Source organism: Typopeltis vanoorti, chromosome 14, assembly GCF_054136105.1.
Source record: "Typopeltis vanoorti isolate ZY-2024b chromosome 14, IOZ_Tvanoo_1.0, whole genome shotgun sequence".
In the NCBI taxonomy this organism is placed as follows: domain Eukaryota; kingdom Metazoa; phylum Arthropoda; class Arachnida; order Uropygi; family Thelyphonidae; genus Typopeltis; species Typopeltis vanoorti.
Genome location: NC_143562.1, coordinates 32,155,529 through 32,174,256, shown reverse-complemented (window position 1 = coordinate 32,174,256; position 18,728 = coordinate 32,155,529). Strand labels below are relative to the sequence as shown.

General features: G+C 34.6%; 1 protein-coding gene across 3 annotated transcripts in view; it reads left to right on the top strand.

Moving 5' to 3' along the window:
- mip120 (Myb-interacting protein 120) overlaps positions 1 to 18,728 on the top strand; it is a 292,557-nt gene that overhangs the window by 154,558 nt on the left and 119,271 nt on the right. The gene's annotated exons all lie outside the window — the stretch shown is intronic.

Sequence of the window (18,728 nt, the reverse complement as noted above, 5' to 3'; positions counted from 1 at the left end):
AATTTTCCAAACCATATAATATTGTTGGTATTGCCATGACTTTATAAAATTTTAATTGTATTTTCTTTCTTGCTCTGGTTTTTTATTGTTTGTCTTGAAAATGGTCTAATTCATTTTCTACATCCTCATCATCTCATCATCTATATCAGGTGTTATGTCATCCTAAATATTGAAAATCTGTTTTTGTTCTCAAGTTTGGTTTATCAATTACTATTTTAGTTTGCTTGGGATATTTATTTACCCAGAATGTCCTAGTTTTAATTTTCTTGAATGAAATTTTTAAGTTGTATTCACTATTAGTTGTTGTAAATGGTTATTATTTGAGCATCTGCATAAAAAGCATTGTGTTTGTTGTTGTTGCTTTCTAATTGATGTTTATTCCTGAACTATTATTATTATTATTATTGTATGGGCACCTCCATGGAGTCCAAAGACTCATCACAGAAGCTACAAATCCTCACAACCTATTATTTTCCTTGAACCTAAAGCGCACTAACAATTGATTGAACAAATGAATTTCAGCAATTGAACAAATGCTATCAACCAACTTCTGCAGTCCACACACACACACACACACACACACACACCCTCAATCTGTCCTCATGTTCCACAGACCACTTGCCTTCTTGGTTGCTTGTCTCTGAATCCTCGCCACAACTTCCTCATCCCCAAGATTAGATTTCCACTTTCTTATCGGGTCATTTATATATTGATATATATATATGTGTGTGTGGCGATCAGCTTTTACTCGGTTGTTATACGTTTGAAAAAAATAGATTTAATGACTCCAAGATCGAGATAACATATAAAGATTTTAATGATAAATACTACTAGTTTCGGCATATAGCAGCCTTCTTCAGGTATTTATAAAGGAAAGGAATACTAATAAACATTGAATTATTTAAACAAACTGGAAATTACAGGTACAAATTGCCTCACATAATCGATACATAAAAACGTTGTATTTTTCAAGTTGTTCCAACTGGCATGCCATTGTTTGTTGCAATTGTGCGTGCAAGTTCACGTGAACTCCAATATTGAATAACTGCAGCATGGCTATCTGGGATGTTATAACTTAAATTATTATTTAAGTGGACCGGGTTCAGTAGGATTTCCCTTGATTCTACGATTTTCCTTTCAAACTCATCTTCACAGCGAAAAATATTTTCTGATCTATTCCAGCATACAGAGTGGCTTTGTTGGTCATCATTAGGATTATTTGAAAAAAGAACGACTGGATAACGCAGTTGCATGAGATCTTTTGTATGAGATGTCTCTCTTGTGCTCTTCTATGCATTGTTCAATAGATTTGTTAGTTTGACCAAAGTATGGGATATTGCAATCACACCACAATTTATATACTCCAGGGTACTTAAGGTTGTGATGAGTAGGTTTTGGATGGCTGATTAGAGAGCGGATTTTTGGAAGTGTGGTGAAGAAGGTCCTGATATTATATTTTTTAAGGACTTTAGCTATTTTCTTAGAGACTGTGCTAATGTATGGAATGGAGATGCTACCTTTAAAATTAATAGTCTCTGTTGTGCACTGCTTTGGAGGGTTCAGAAGAAATTTCTTAATTGTTTTTTCAGAGTATCCATTTTGTTTAAAAATAAGAGTGAGGTGATTCGTTTCTTTTTGTAGTTCATCTTGTTCATTTAAGAGAGAACGTGCTCTGTGTCCTAAGGTAGATATAATTCCAAGTTTTTGTGGTGGAAAATGATGAGAAAGATTATGCAGATATCTATTGGTATGAGTAGGTTTTCTGTACATAGAGATTTTTAATCTTTCAGAGCATCATGTAAGCATAACATCCAAAAAAGGTAAAGAGTTATTATTTTCTATATCAGCAGTAAATTTTATATTAGGATGTTGGATGTTTAGATGACGAAGAAAATCTGTGAGAGCTGTGTGCCTGTGATTCCAAATAATGAATATATCATCAACATATCTTTTCCATACTTTTGGTTTAAATGAGAAGGAAGATATGGCTTTCTTTTCAAAGTCTTCAAGGAAGATGTTAGCTAGCACTGGGGACAAAGGGTTGCCCATTGCCAGGCCTTGTTTTTGTTGGTAAATGGAGTCCTTATATCTGAAGTAACCAGAATGAATGCAATGCTTTAATAAAGTGAACATTTTTTTGGATAATTTGTCCTGTAGTAATGTAAGTACCTCGTCCGTAGGAACGTTAGTAAATAAAGATATAATGTCAAAACTTGCTAGAATATCATTATCATCGATGGGAATATCTTTAATATGAGAAACAAAATCTGTGGTGTTTTTGATGAAAGATGAAGATTTATTGGAGAAACACTTGAGATACTTTGCTAAATATTTTGAAAGTTTATATGTAGATGAATCAATTCCTTCCACAATTGGGCGAAGAGGGATGTTTTCTTTATGAATTTTTGGAACTCCATAGATGCGTGGGATAAGAGGATGTAGAGAGCGTAATGAGAGGCGAATATTATGAGGAAGTTCACTCGCAGGCTTTAACAAGTTGTTTGTATGGTTTTGTAATTCTCTTGTAGGATCTTCCTGAAGAATTGAATATATTGAACTATCTTCAAGTAATTGAAGCATTTTGTTGTGGTAATCTTCAGAGTTGAGGATGACCGTAGAGTTGCCTTTATCTGCAGGTAAAATAATAATGTTACTGTTCTGTTTTAGATTTTTTAGGGCTTTTCTTTCAGCCACTGAAATATTATCTGTTGGAGGTTTGGCATTATTTATAATAAAAATCGATTCAATATGAAGAAGTTTCGCCAAAATGATTAGGAATGAGTGAACTTGCTTTTTCTATTTTTGTAAGAAGAGTAAATAACAACCGAGTAAAAGCTGATCGCCACATCTATAGCCTAAATGACGAGGCGTCTCTAATGAAAATACAAAGGAATTTTAAAAGAACATTGAAGAAAATAGGATTGAAAATAAACACTTTAGTTTTCCTCAAACGTTGTAAGTTCCATGCAGTTTTTCCCAATTTTCCCAATAAACCTAGTGAAGAATCACAGAAAAAGAGGCGAGCAATTGATCTTGAAACAAAGTTGCAATTTACAGTGATACCTCGGCTAACAAAGATAATTCGTTCTGGAATCACATTCATTAGCTAAAACGTGATTTCCTGTAGGTTTCTATAGAAAATCGTTTAATTTGTTCTGGATGCTGCCTACTATTTAAAGATAAGTTTTATAAAATGGTAAAAAGCACACTATAAAAGTGCAAAAACTCACCAAAGGCTGAGATGAATAGCTACCCAATTAGATGAAAGAGAATGGAAAGTAGAAATAGAAACTGATGATCTTTACACTATTATATACACTTTATTAAACTGAAAATATGTACACAATGTTTTTACTATTCTTCTTCCAAATTTTCAAAGTTTATTCAAGGTAAGTCTCCTCTTCTTCAGTAGCTGGCCTCTGTCTCTTTGCTAAAGGAGAAGTCAAAAATCTGTCCAAAGTTGATTGAACTTCTTTTTTTTTTTTTTTCAGAATGTTTTTAAAGTGATTCAGACACTTGTCTTCAAGCAAATGCCTAAGTCTGTTCATTTCAGCTTTGTTGGGATACCACTTTGTAGCCAAAGACTGAAACTCTTCCCAGTAGTGCAGTATTTTTCAAGATCTTCACATCAGCTGCAACTGAAGCTGCTTTAATCTCCTCCTCCTTCGAAATTGTAGCTATTGATGATGATGCTATGCCATGCTTGACTGCTAAATCCACAATTCTGACTCTTCTTTCATATGCTGAAATTATTTCTTTCTTTTGCTCAATTGTGAGCAACTTTCTGCTTCCCTTGGGTTTGTCGCTTACATTTCTTGGCCCCATTGTCAAGAAAATTTTTCCTGAAAAATATAAAAGAAATATGACATATAGCATATTATTTATAGCATATTTTCATATATCATATAAATTATATGCCGGCTGGGGTGTCACATGGTTAAACAAGGCCCCTGTTGTTTTCACCAGAGAACCAGGGCAAACAGCGAAAAGTCAGCTACTGGAACAAATCTGAAAACAAACCCAACTCATCATCACCAGAGTTAAAGATAAGTACTATCAACATAAGAAGCCTCAATTGCAAAGAAATGGAGCTAGCTGAGGAATTAGATAAGTACCAGATCGACATAATAGGGGTGACTGAAACAAAAAAGACAAAAACTGGTGAGATCTTTCTGAGCAATAAATACAAAATGTTATATTCAGGCAATGACAATCAAGGAAAAGGAGGAGTAGCCATAGTATTCAACACAAAATATGAGGCTAATCTTCTTGAATGGCAGTCAGTCTCAAGTAGAGTAATGTGGTCAAATATGAGAATGGAGAACTGGACAATGAGACTACTTATTTGTGCCTGTGGTCCCACAGAAGATTCTACTAAGGTAGAAGTGGAGGAATTTTTTGATGCTTTAGAAAAAGCAACTGACACAATGAAAAAGGAAAAGTTGGCCCTTGTTGGGGATCTAAATAGCAGAATAGGAAATGATTGTGAGACATACAAAAATATTTTGGGAAAATTTGGAGAAAAGAGCAAAGCTAATAATAATGGCAAATATCTGTTGGATTTCTGCTCAGGACATGGACTGGTTATTACTAACACCATGTTTCAACATAAAAATGTGCACAAATTCACATGGAGAGAAGAGGCAAGGAATAAGAAAAGTCTCATTGACTATGTTATTGTTGATGGTGATGTTTTCTCCCTGGTGCAGGACACCAGAGTGTACAGACGATTTGAAATTGGAAGTGATCACTATTTAGTCTTGAGCAGGATAAAATTGAATTTCATATTGAAAAGAATAACATGTAAGAAAGTTTTAAAGCGAATAAAAGTTGAGCAGCTCTCAGATATGAACTGTAGACTAAAATACACAAAGATTATTGAAGGAAAAATGAAAGAGTTTGAGAACAGGAACTAAACCTTGCAGATTTGGTGGCAAGCCTTGAAGAAAACCCTGATTGATTCAGTTAGAGAGGCATGTGGTGGAATTATCTGCAAGGATAGAAAAATTTGAACTCCGTGGTGGACACAGGAAGTTAAAGAGACAGTGAACGAAAAGAAGAAAGCATATCAAAAGTTCCTGGCAAATAAGTCAGCTTTTACTCTTACAGAATACAGAGACAAATGCAAGCATGCTAAACACTGTGTAAAACTAGCTAAACAAAAGTCATGTGAGGACTTTGGCAAGAATATAGAAAATAAATATCAAGAAGGTGGCAAAATATTCTGGAGGTTGTTGAAGAAGCTTAGGAATGGAGGAAAGAGTGCTGTAAAAAGTGTTAGAGATGATAAAGGTGACACGAAAACGGCAGAAAAAGATATCCTTGAAGTGTGGGGTAATTACTTTGAAAAACTGCTAAATGAAACAAGCAGTGATGACAGTACAGTGGTAAAAAACACTGACCAGGCATGCAGTCAGGAATACATATCCATACTTGAAGTAGAAAAAGCCATCAAAGGCTTGAAATGTGGAAAGGCAGCAGGAGTAGATGATATTCTGCCAGAGATGCTGAAGTATGGTGGTATAAAAGTCTTACAGTGGCTGCATTGCATAATTCAGAAGGCCTGGAATACAGAGGGATGAATTTCAGATGATTGGAGTCGAGTTCCCATAGTACCCATATATAAAAAGGGAAATAAAACTGAATGTGAGAATTACAGAGGTATTTCCCTACTGAGTGTTCCTGGCAAGATCTATGCAAGTATATATGAGAAACGGTTGAGAAGAATTGTGGAAGAAAAGCATGGTGAAGAACAAGCCGGATTCTTGCCAAATAGAGGATGTCAGGATCAAATCTTCACTTTACGACAAATAGTGGAGAAATCATGGGAATATAACAAAGATCTGTATTTAAGTTTTGTCGATTTGGAAAAGGCAATATGACAAGGTGTCAAGAGAGAAGCTATTCAATATGCTACAGTTATATGGTGTCAATGGGGGCATTATATCAAGCAATACTTAGTCTTTATTTGAGTTGTAAGTCAGCAGTTAGAATTGAAGGAAGTACAGGAAGATGGTTTAATGTTAAATCTGGTGTGAGACAAGAATGTTCATTATCCCCTCTGTTATTCATTATCTATATGGATCACATTATGAAGGAAAGTGGTATTAAACATGATATCAGAATTGGAGATGTTAATGTCAGCTTTATGCTGACGATGTTATACTTCTAAATAAATCCGCTACAAGTTTGCAACATTCCCTGACTAAATTGAATAACTGTTGTAATAAATATGGTATGAAGGTCAGCAATATAAAGACAAAGACAATGAAAATATGCAGAATCATTGAAAATGTCAACTGTGTTGTGAATGGAGAACCTGTGGAACAAGTAAAACATTTCAGCTACTTAGGCACGATTTTTACTGAAGATGGTAAATTAAATATAGAAATAGACAACAGAATCAGCAAAGCTGGTATGGTGGGAAGTCAATTGAATAAATTCATACATATGGAATAAGAGAGAGAAATTAGTCGGAACACTAAATTACCTGTATACAAGACAGTGTTCAAACCAGCTTTAACTTATGGATCTGAGAGTTGATTCAGAAGTAAAACACTTGACCAAAGACTAGAGACCGCAGATATGAGAGTCCTGAGAAAGATTATAGGTGTGAACAGATGGCATCAATGTCATCATATTAAAAACGAGGATATTAGGAAAGAACTTCACATTGTCAACATCCAGGAATGCATTAGCAGAGCTAATCTCAGGTGGTATGGTCCCTTCGCCCAACAGAATGGGCGAAGAAAGATTAGCAAAACAAGTGTTCTCTGCCAGGTTGGCAGCATAATGACCCAGAGGAAGACAAAGATATAGGTGGATTGATACGGTACAAAGTGCCTTAGACGATAGAAATATAAGATCTAATGTTGGAGTTTTGACAAGTAACAGACTGATTTGGAGGAAAATTGTAGATAGGAAGTTAGTAACGATGTAATTTTTTTCATGTAGTACTATCATATCCTGTACATCCCTTGAGGGTATATAGCAGGAATTTGATGATGATGATGATGATGATGATGCATATTTTTTATTTAATTAGATAAGAATAGAATTTACTAATTATAAATTAATCTACCATAGTAGAATTTGGCCAAGTAAAGAATAAATGCTATCACACTTATTGCCTGCATTCTCAGTCACACAGAGCATGCACCGTACTGACACTGGTGTAAGGCTTCTCGCTGTCTCGAACGGAAACAACTCAGTCAGGTTGGTGTGTCTCCCCTATGTGATGTGGTCAGCTCATTTCTTTGTCACACACAAGTAGATGGAAAAGATAAGCCCCTGGAATTGCCCGACAGTTCATGTTTACTGCTTTACGTTAGCGCGCACATCCACTAAAACATTCATTAGCCGAGTCCGAAAAACAGCGAAAAAATCTTCGTTAATCGAAAAATTCATTAGCAGGGTCACTCATTAGCCGAGGTATCATAATGCAACAGAAGCTGGTAAGCCCGTCAATGTGATCGCACATGACTTCGGATGGTCTTCTACAGTGGTAGCCACTTTGAAAATAAGGATGAAATCATAGAGGCTGTGAAAGGATCTGCTTCCATTAGATCAACGATAGTGACGAAGCAACGACAAGGTCCTATCGGTAATATGGAAAAGCTACTTGCATCATGGATAGAGGACCTGAACCAAAAGAGCATACCCCTTAGCACTGTAACCATAACTGCTAAGGCACTAAGTCTCTTCAACATGTTGAAGGAGAAAGCAGAACCCGATTATGACTACGAATTCGACGTTTCTTCCGGTTGGTTCATGAGATTCAAGCAGAGCTTTGCACTGCATAATGTGAAAATGTATGGGAATCTGCAAGTGCTTAGAAGGCTGCCAAAGAGTTTGTGGAAAAATTGAATAAAATTTTTACAGAGGAGAATTATTTGCCACAGCAAATATTTAATATGGATGAGATGTCCTTCTTTCGGAAAAAAATGACCGGGCGGACATTCATCCACAAAAAGCTGAAATCTATGCCTAGTTTCAAAGCTCTTAATGCCTTAATATGATTCTGTTATGGATAATGTGGTTGGATATAAACTGAAACCATTTGTAATATGACACATTGAGAATCCACAAATCTTCAAAAACATTTGGAAGCATGCTCCCAATTTATTTTCAGAGCAGTAAGAAGTTGTGGATGACTCAAAAATTGAGGATGCCTTAATCAACTGTTATGTGAGTGAAATAAAAAGCTATTGTGTGAAAGAAAATGTAGAATTTAAAATTTTATTCTAGATAATGCTCCAGGTCATCCATCCTATACATCTTATAGTGGTGATCTTCATCAAGTTCAAGGTCATGTTTCTCCCTCCAAACACTACTTCATTAATCCAACCGATGGATCAGGGAGTTCTTGCAGTGTTTAAGGCTTATTATCTATGGAGAACTTTTTCATAAGCCATTTCTGCTACTGAAGGGAATGACCAAACTCTCATGCCATTCTGGAAAACATTCAATATTTATCATGCTATTAAAAATATTGCTGTGGCTTGGGACGAAGGGACCTCTCAATGTGTGAGTGGCATATGGAAAAAGACACTAAAAAAGGTTTGTGCATGATTTTGGAAGTTTGTAATAGTAGGCCTAGCAAACAATCTCAATCTCGAAGTGAATGATAAAGACATGATTCAACTCATAGAAAGTTCTCCTGAAGAGTTGACCAACGAAGAATTGGTTGAACTAGAGGAACAACTGTTGCAGAAGAGGAAAAACAAGAAAAGGAAGGGGAGGAAAGAGGTAGTTACAATTCGCAGTGAAGGGTCTTTGCAGAAGTGTTCTCTGCAGTTAGCGATGTCCTCAAAATGACATGGAAGACGTGGACCCCAATGTTGAACGCTTCTTAATAATAGAAACGAAAGTACATGATGCGTTTGCTTGCTATGGACAAATATATGATGAAAAGAAGAAGAGGAATAAGCAAAGCACAATGGACATTTTCATAAAAAAAAACAAAAAAAAAAAAAAGGTTACACCAGAAGACCCACAGCCTGATCGTTCTCACAGGGAAGAAAATGAAGATGTTATTGTGGAGGAAGATTTGGGTGATTGTTCTCCTGTCTTATAGTGGCGGTAACACACAATACAGTTTTATAATAAGGTTTAAAAATTAAAATGACAGTATACTTATTACTTCTAAGTCCCTAACCCCTATAACTCTGTTGATTTAATGTATCGACTTACGTCCTGCCTGATGGAACGGAACCCGGACGTAAGTCGAGGGATGACTGTATACATATGTATGTATGTATGTATGTATATATATATATATATATATATATATATATATATATATAAAAGGAAAGGGAAAAGTTACAATCCTGTTGAACTCCTTAATATGTTTCTGCTGTTATACATTCAGAAATAATTATATTATATAAGTTCTTAAATGCAATTGATAACTGTTTTTTATAGCCTCACTCTTTCATTCCATAATATATTCTGTATTCTATTTCCTATATATCATGATTTTTGTCTGTTAACTCTGTTCAAGACATTTTTTTCATAATTCACGATTGTCAAGTAGGTCTATAACTTTAATTCCTTTTCTTAGTTCTCTGATATGTTTTAGTGTAAATGCATCATTGCATCTTCAACCTTTCCTAATCCAGCTTATCTTTCTAATAACAAACTATTAACAATAATGGCAAGTCTTATTTAAGATGTTGCTATATAATTTACATGCTGTATTTAATAATGTAATATCCCTGTAATTTTCTGTCTCTCTCGTTAAAAATTGATATTATTTTAACCTTTTTCTATTCTTATTATATTCCATTCTTAGGTATATTGCAACTAGTTCAGCACATATTTAATAGATTCAGAAATCTTCCTTTAAAAGGGATATCACTATATTTAATTAACTCTTAGGTAATTTCATCTGTTCCAGCTGCTTTTCTATTTTTTTTTTCCACTTTAATTTAATTTTTCTTATTTTTTTTCTGTTTGTGATGTATGTTGTGTCCATTCTTCTTTTGAAAAGAATGGATGCAATAGTAAACCCTGAAATTTCTGCTAAATCTTTTTTTCATTCATTCAGATGTTTCATTAATTTATAAACTATGTTTTGATGACCATGTACATAATTTTCAATATACAGTATATACTAATAAATCTATCCCAATCCTCTCAATGAGCTTTCCTTAGAGTATTTTTTCAATATCTGTAAGATTTTCAATATCTTCAATATCTTTTAGTTCTGTAAGCCTTTAGTAATGCTGTTTATTTCTGCAAGTGTAGCTGTTTCTTTTATAGCTGATGCTATTTCATCATTCCAAGTTTTTAGTCCTTCTATCTCTTTCTCTCTCGTTCTTTGTTTATATTTATGAGAACTTCTGCTGTTTATTTTATTAATTTGCTTCTGTTTATCCATTCTTCATTTGTGTCAGAAGATCAGAAATTTGAGATGATTACAAAGTCTGTTGGTTTTGATGCTGTCATTTTAAGTTTGTAGCTTTATATGCTTCTTTTTTTTTTTATTTCACTAGGTTCTCAGGGCTTTTAAGATTTCCACCTTTTTCATATTGCTATTTTTTAGATTACCAGAAAATGGTCTGAATGTATATGAATGCCAGCCTGGTTGGCCGGGTGATTAGCGTACCCACTCTCTAACCAACAGATAGCTGGTTCAAATCCCACCACAGGCATTAATGTTTGTGATTGTCTTTAGGTGGAAGATGAATTTCATTGCCCAGTGTGAGACCACCTCCCTACTTATTGGAGGCCTGAAGTAGCAAAAAGAGTTCCATGTTTGATCTCTATACCAGGGTTTCCAGACAATGTAAAAATAAATAAAATTACAAATATATCATCATCGTCATCAAATTCCTGCTATGTACCCTCAAAGGGTGTACAGGATATGATATTACACCATGAAAAATTTACTTCATTACTAACTTCCTATCTACAATTTTCCTCCAAATCAGTCTGTTACTGGTGATTTCTATCATCTAAGGCACTTTGTACCATATCAATCCACCTATATCTTGGTCTTCCTCTGGGTGCTTTCCTTGCCCATTCTGTTTAAGTGACCATACCACCTGAGATTAGCTCTGCTAACACATTCCTGGATTGTGACAATGTCAAGTTCTTCCCTATTATTTTCGTTTTCAATATGATATTGCCATTGATGCCATCTGTTCACAATTATAATCTTTCTCAGGACTGTCATATCTGCAGTCTCTAGTCTTTGGTCAAGTGTTTTACTTCTGACCCAGTTCTCAGATCCATAAGTTAAAACTGGTTTGAACACTGTCTTCTATACAGCTAATTTAGTGTTTCGACTAATTTCTCTCTTATTCCATATGTATGAATTTATTCAATTGACTTCCCACCATACCAGCTTTGCTGATTCTGTTGTCTATTTCTATATTTAATTTACCATCTTCAGTAAAAATTGTGCCAAAGTAGCTGAAATGTTTTACTTGTTCCACAGGTTCTCCATTCACAACACAGTTGACATTTTCAATGATTCTGCATATTTTCATTGTCTTTGTCTTTATATTGCTGACCTTCATACCATATTTATTACAACAGTTATTCAATTTAGTCAGGGAATGTTGCAAACTTGTAGCGGATTTATTTAGAAGTATAACATCGTCAGCATAAAGCTGACATTAACATCTCCAATTCTGATATCATGTTTAATACCACTTTCCTTCATAATGTGATCCATATAGATAATGAATAACAGAGGGGATAATGAACATCCTTGTCTCACACCAGATTTAACATTAAACCATCTTCCTGTACTTCCTTCAATTCTAACTGCTGACTTACAACTCAAATAAAGATTAAGTATTGCTTGATATAATGTCCCATTGACACCATATAACTGTAGCATATTGAATAGCTTCTCTCTTGACACCTTGTCATATTGCCTTTTCCAAATCGACAAAACTTAAATACAGATCTTTGTTATATTCCCATGATTTCTCCACTATTTGTTGTAAAGTGAAGATCTGATCCTGACAGCCTCTATTTGACCTGAATCCAGCTTGTTCTTCACCAAGCTTTTCTTCCACAATTCTTCTCAACCATTTCTCAAGTATACTTGCATAGATCCTACCAGGAACCTCTGTAATTCTCACATTGTTTTATTTCCCTTTATATATATGGGTACTATGAGAGCTCTACTGCAATCGTCTGGAATTCGTCCCTCTGTCTAGGCATTCTGAACTATGCAGCGTAGCCACTGTAAGACTTTTATACCACCATACTTCAGCATCTCTGGCCGAATATCATCTACTCCTACTGCCTTTACGCATTTCAAGCCTTTGATGGCTTTTTCTACTTCAAGTATGGATATGTATTCCTGACTGAATGCCTGGTCAGTGTTTTTTTATCACTGCGCTGTCATCACTGCTTGTTTCATTTAGCAGTTTTTCAAAGTAATTACTCCATACTTCAAGGATATCTTTTTCTGCTATTTTCATGTCATCTTTATCATCTCTAACTCCTTTTACAGAACTCTTTCCTCCATTCCTAAACTTCTTCAATAACCTCCAGAATATTTTGCCACCTTCTTGATATTTATTTTCTATATTCTTGGAAAAGTTCTCCCATGACTTTTGTTTAGCTAGTTTTACACAGTGTTTAGCTTTCTTGCATTTGTCTCTGTATTCTTTAAGAGCACAAGCTGACTTATTTGCCAGGAACTTTTGATGTGCTTTTGTCTTTTCATTCACTGTCTCTTTAACTTCCTGTGTCCACCACGAAGTTCTAATTTTTCTATCCTTGCAGATAACTTCACCACATGCATCTCTAGCTGAATCAATCATGGTTTTCTTCAAGGCTTGCCACTGAATCTCCAAGGTTTAGTTCCTTTTCTCAAACTCTTTCATTTTTCCTTCAATAATCTTTGTGTATTTTAGTCTACAGTTCACATCTGAGAGCTGCTCAACTTTTATTCGCTTTAAAACTTTCTTATATGTCATTCTTTTCAATATGAAATTCAATTTTATCCTGCTCAAGACTAAATAGTGATCACTTCCAATTTCAAATCCTCTGTACACTCTGGTGTCCTGCACCAGGAAGAAAACATCACTATCAACAATAACATAGTTAATGAGACTTTTCTTATTCCTAGCCTCTTCTCTCCATGTGAATTTGTGCACATTTTTATGTTGAAACATGGTGTTAGTAATAACCAGTCCATGTCCTGAGCAGAAATCCAACAGATATTTGCCATTATTATTAGCTTTGCTCTTTTCTCCAAATTTTCCCAAAATATTTTTGAATGTCTGACAATCATTTCCTACTCTGTTATTTAGATCCCCAACAGGAACCAACTTTTCCTTTTTCATTGTGTCAGTAGCTTTTTTCTAAAGCCTAAAAAAATTCCTCCACTTCTACCTTAGTAGAACCTTCTGTGGGACCATAGGTACAAATACGTCTCATTGTCCAGTTTCCCATTCTAATCACTCTACTTGACACTGCCTACCATTCGTCATTGCCTGAATATAACATTTTGTATTAATTGCTCAGAAAGATCTCGCCAGTTTTTGTCTTTTTTGTTTCATTCACCCCTATTATGTTGATCTGGTACTTATCTAATTCCTCCGCTAGCTCCATTTCTTTGCCATTCAGGCTTCTTATGTTGATAGTACTGATCTTTAACTGTGGTGATGGTGACAAAAATGGGGAAAAAAATCCTTACCCACTCACAGTACAAATGTACTATAGGTTTAGTAATAAACTTTTGTGGGTGTAAATTGTCTCTACAAAACTGTTGTGCCTCTTACTTGTGAAGATGACTTTTTGTTAATAATTATATAGTCTGTTCTTGATCTTAGTCCTCTGGCACTCTGTGTATATTTTTATAGAATGGTGAAAATTCTCTCAGTTTACTGCAATTATCAGATAATTGTTTTTATTACAGCATCTTATTAGCTAATCTGAATCATTGTAAAATGTTTCATTTTCATTTGTTTTTACTCCCTCTGGAGCATATATTCACATTACCATTAGATAGCCTCTTTCATTAATAAAAATGTAGCTTTTAATTCTGATCTTCCATTTTTGAATAATCATAGCTATATACCTCATTTCTGCTCTGTACCACTCTATATCATTATATAATCTTTCATTTCTGTCCTTAATAACATTGTTTCTTGTTCCAGGAAAGAAACATTATCTGTTTCTTTCCTGGCTAAAATCCAAATATTCGAAGTAGCAATATTCAGTATATCCATTATTCTGAATCATTTATCATTATTCTCTGTTGTTGTTGTTTATTGTTTCTAATGAATGCCTCGGGATCCTCTTTTTTTTTTACAAGAACAGTTTGCTGGCCTCTTACTCAACCCCCAACTTGGAGAACCAGGTTGTTTTTCTTAATCTGGCAACTTTTCCTTGACTTCTGGCTGGGGTGGCCCTACTAGCTACGCTACCACTGGCATGGCACTCAGAATCATTGGAAATACCATCAAGGAGTTCATTTAATCATTATCAAATTCCTGATATATGTATATATGTTATGGTTAAAGTGATAAATCCGGTTATTATTAATAATTACCGGTTAAAGTGAATAATTCCTAGAGGAATTAATAAAAACATAAAATTAATAAATGTAATAAAAACATGTTTTATAAAAAATATTTTATTTAATAGCAGAGAGAAAAGGAGATAATCACCTAAATTAGAATTCGTGCGGAGACACATTCTCTTAGACTTATCTCAATATCAGCAACTTCATTAACTGAAATAAAAGTTTCCTTACAAACGGTAAATTCTTTCCTCGAATAGAGTTGGTTTAAAATACCATATTTTTTACCTATTTTATAAGTTTTCATTCTCAATAGAAATTATAACAGCTATAATATTCCGGTTATCGGTCTTAGCACTGTATACTTCTGGAATTCTTATCCAAACATTTTCTCCTACATTTGCAATTTGGAAACTTAGTCATTGAAAGCCTTAACATTTTTTCAGCTTGCTTCTTAAGTGACTGCTTAGCAGAGTTTCAAGATTCTTGAATTTTTTCTGTGATTTCATTGACTGCAAAAGAAGTACTTTCCTTACTTTTTTCATTATTTTCTAATTCAACATTAGTTATATTTTTTATTTTGTTATCTTCCTTGTCGATCGTTCCTGTTTCAGAAAAGTGTTGTTTTCTTTCGATTTGGCTAACACTCTTATTTCTGTTTTTGTTTGGATCTCCAACAGATAAGTCATCACTCATATCATCTATTTCCACTACCACATTGTCACTGTTTTCTGTCCTAATACCGCTTTCCCTCTCTGAGATTATCTTCTCACATTCAACATCCTTATTAGTTTGATCTTTTAATATCATCTCGAAATCTTCTTCACTCATGATTTCTGACAAGGTATCAACTGGTAAGTATGTTTTCAAACATACCTTAGCTTTACAGCCAAACATAGCTTCATAGGGACTGCGATATATTCCTGAGTGATGTGCTCTGTTTTTCATAAACTGAATAAATTTTATCCCTTCTGACCATTTTGTTGTTTTATTTGTTTCAAGCCATGTGGATAACATTTTTTCAATGTCTTGGTTTGCTCTTTCAACCGAGCCTTGTGATTGACTTTGCCATGGTTTCCCATGAACAATCTTAAACTCATTCCACAGACTTCTTCAATAATTTTATTCGCGAATTCCCGGCCATTGTCACTTTACAAGATGCATGGGGCTCCAAATATTGTGAATACATCCAATAGATGATGTGCAACTTCTGCAGCTCGTTTTGTTTTCAAAGCTTTAAATTGATCAAATTTCGTAAGATGGTCTTGATAAACCATTATAAATTTATAATCGCCATCAGCTTGTGACTGCATATCAATTAAATCAATCTGACATCTAGAATTAAATTCACTGCTTTTAATTGGTTTAACAATGAGCCCTTTTTTTGGAATGCTCAATTTCTTTTGGCAGGGTTCACAAAGATTCAAATATATCATAACAATTTCAACTGTGATGTTCTTATACTTCTCTTTAAGCTCTTTCATCATTCTGTTTCATCCTTCATGGCCGATGGCAATATGAGTGTCATGAATTAACTGAAAGTTTTCCTCCAAGAAAGTGTAATACATAATCGGATCTCTTTCATTTTTAACAGGTACGATGAGTTTGTCAACATTTCCAATTTTTATGATATCAAATCTTGATAACTGTTGATAATCTTCAGTTGTTTAGCCGGAAACCTTATTTTTGTTCTTTTTAACTTTCGCTAAAAACGAATAATACTCTTCTGTTATAAATAACTGATTATTTGTCACTTTTTTCGATCTCAACATATTAACTTGGTCTTTAAATCGTGTTCTCATTATTTCTAAATCTCCCATTATGCTTATGGGTACATAAAATCAATGAAAATGTGGAGAAATGTACACACTTAGTAACGACTGATGTAAATAAGAAAAAAAGCAACCTCTCCTATTAACATAGTAATCAGTACATCTTCCAGGGCTTGTCAATTATGGTTATCTACAGGGCCAGTCCGAGAGTGTTGATGCCCCTAGGCAAGGAAATTTAATGAAAACCTATATATATAAAACCTGTAAACATGTTTTTATTACATTTACCAGACTCCTCTAGGAATTATTCACTTTAACCGGTTAAAGTGATTAATTCTAATTATTCACTTTAACCGGTAATTATTAATAATAACTGGATTTATCACTACTTAAATTAAGGGGATATTAAATCCCACATAGTTTTAAAACCGAATAAGAAACTCAAAGATCGGAATCAGAGAGTTTCTTGCCGAATATGGTAAACTATAAAGTATTGGCGACACTAGCATTAGCCAATGCAAGTGATCGTAGTACAATACCAGACAACTCGTTGCAAAGGTGGGGGAAGTCCAGATCGCTCTTCTTAGGTATTTTCCATAATGTAAAAACACATTTCCTAGGAAATGTATGCTGTTATTACATTATGGAGGGAGGTCACTACCCAGACCGGTTTCAGCCTTTTTTGAGGCTTCATCAGTGAGTAGCTAGACCTAATACCAAAGTGTATAGCGAAAAGGACTTATGTACTCTGCGAACGAGTTTTCCAAACAGGTGCAACCATTAAGTTACTTAAGTATAAAGAGCTAATAAGCTTCATTTCGACAATGAAAACATTACTTAAATTAATTACTTGCAACGAGTTGCCCAGTATTGTACTACGTACTAGGATCACTTGCATTGGCTAACGCTAGTATCGCCGATACTTTATAGTTTACTATATTTGGCAAGAAACTCTCTGATTCCGATCTTTGAGTTTCTTATTCGGTTTTAAAACTATGTGGGATTTAATATCCCCTTAATTTAAGTAATGTTTTCATTGCCGAAATGAAGCTTATTAGCTCTTTATACTTAAGTGGATTTATCACTTTAACCATAACATATACACACCTTCAAGGGGTGTGCAAGATACTGTGACAGTACTACACCTTTGTTAAGTTTACATGATTACCATCTCTTATCAACATTCTTCTTCCAGATTGGTTTATAATTTGTTAGAGCTACAATATTGTCGGTTTTTATATTTCCAACTGCATCAATCCACCTAGATCTTAGGCTTCCTCTGGGTTGTCTTTTTCCTGACTTCTTGTTATCGTACACCTGTTTTGTTAACCATTCTTGAGGATCTGTTTATAAATGCAGATCCTCGTTATATTCCCATGACTTCTCCACTATTTGTTGAAAAGTGGAAATCTCTGTTTGGCCTGAATCCAGCTTGTTCTCTAGGTTGTTTCCCTTTCCACTGTTTTCCTTAGCCTCTTAAGTATGCTTTCATAAATCTTATCTGGTATACTCAGTAGGGAAATTCTTCTGTAATTCTCACATTGTTCTATTTTCTTTTTGTAGATGGATGTTATGAGAGCTCTATTCCAATCATCTAGAATTTGATCCTCTGACCAGATCTGCTGAAATAGGCGGTGCAGACACTGTAAAACCTGAAATATTGAGGTACAAATGTAAATCATTTATATCTCATTCTTTGAACATTTCTGCTCTTCCACTTTTGTAGTTTTGAATGACTGTCTGCTTCAACGATTATGTGATCCTGATTGCATACCTCTTGAATATTATCTGTTACTACTTATTTCATTTAATAATCTTTCGAAGTAATTATTCTAGATGGTCATTACATCATTATCTTCAGTTTTTATATTAAATTTAATATCTCTTATTCCTTTTAAGTATTCTTTCCTTCATTTCAAAGCTTTTTCAGGTCTCATGTGCTTGTTGGATTGGGTTTGGTGGACTCGATGAGACAATCGGATCCCTAATGAATTACTCTGTGAAATGACTGAAAGTATATTTGAAACTCTCAGGTAGGACTAGTTGGGAATTTAGCAACTAGTGGTAAGTTAGATTTAAGGTAATGAATAAGTTAGGTTAAGATGAGAGTGAATAATAGTCATGTGCTTGGTCAAATATATGGAATGAATGATACAGATAAGGTGCAAGTTTTGGGATGAATCCAGGCTGGCACTGACCTGGCGTTGGCGACAAGGTCAGCGAACAAGACAGTACAAACTCAGTGGCTATAATCTTAATAATATAGGTATTGATTTTGTACTGGCGAGTATGGCTAATGGTCATGCTATGGTAATCATATGAACTGAGCGTCTTTATGTTCTTAATGCGAGGCGATGGTAAAGTACTGAGAGAGTCCTCCCTACTGATGACTAGTCATTGCTATAATAATCCTGCTGTGTACAAGAGGAACTGCAGGTTTGGACACTTGGTACTTGTGCTTG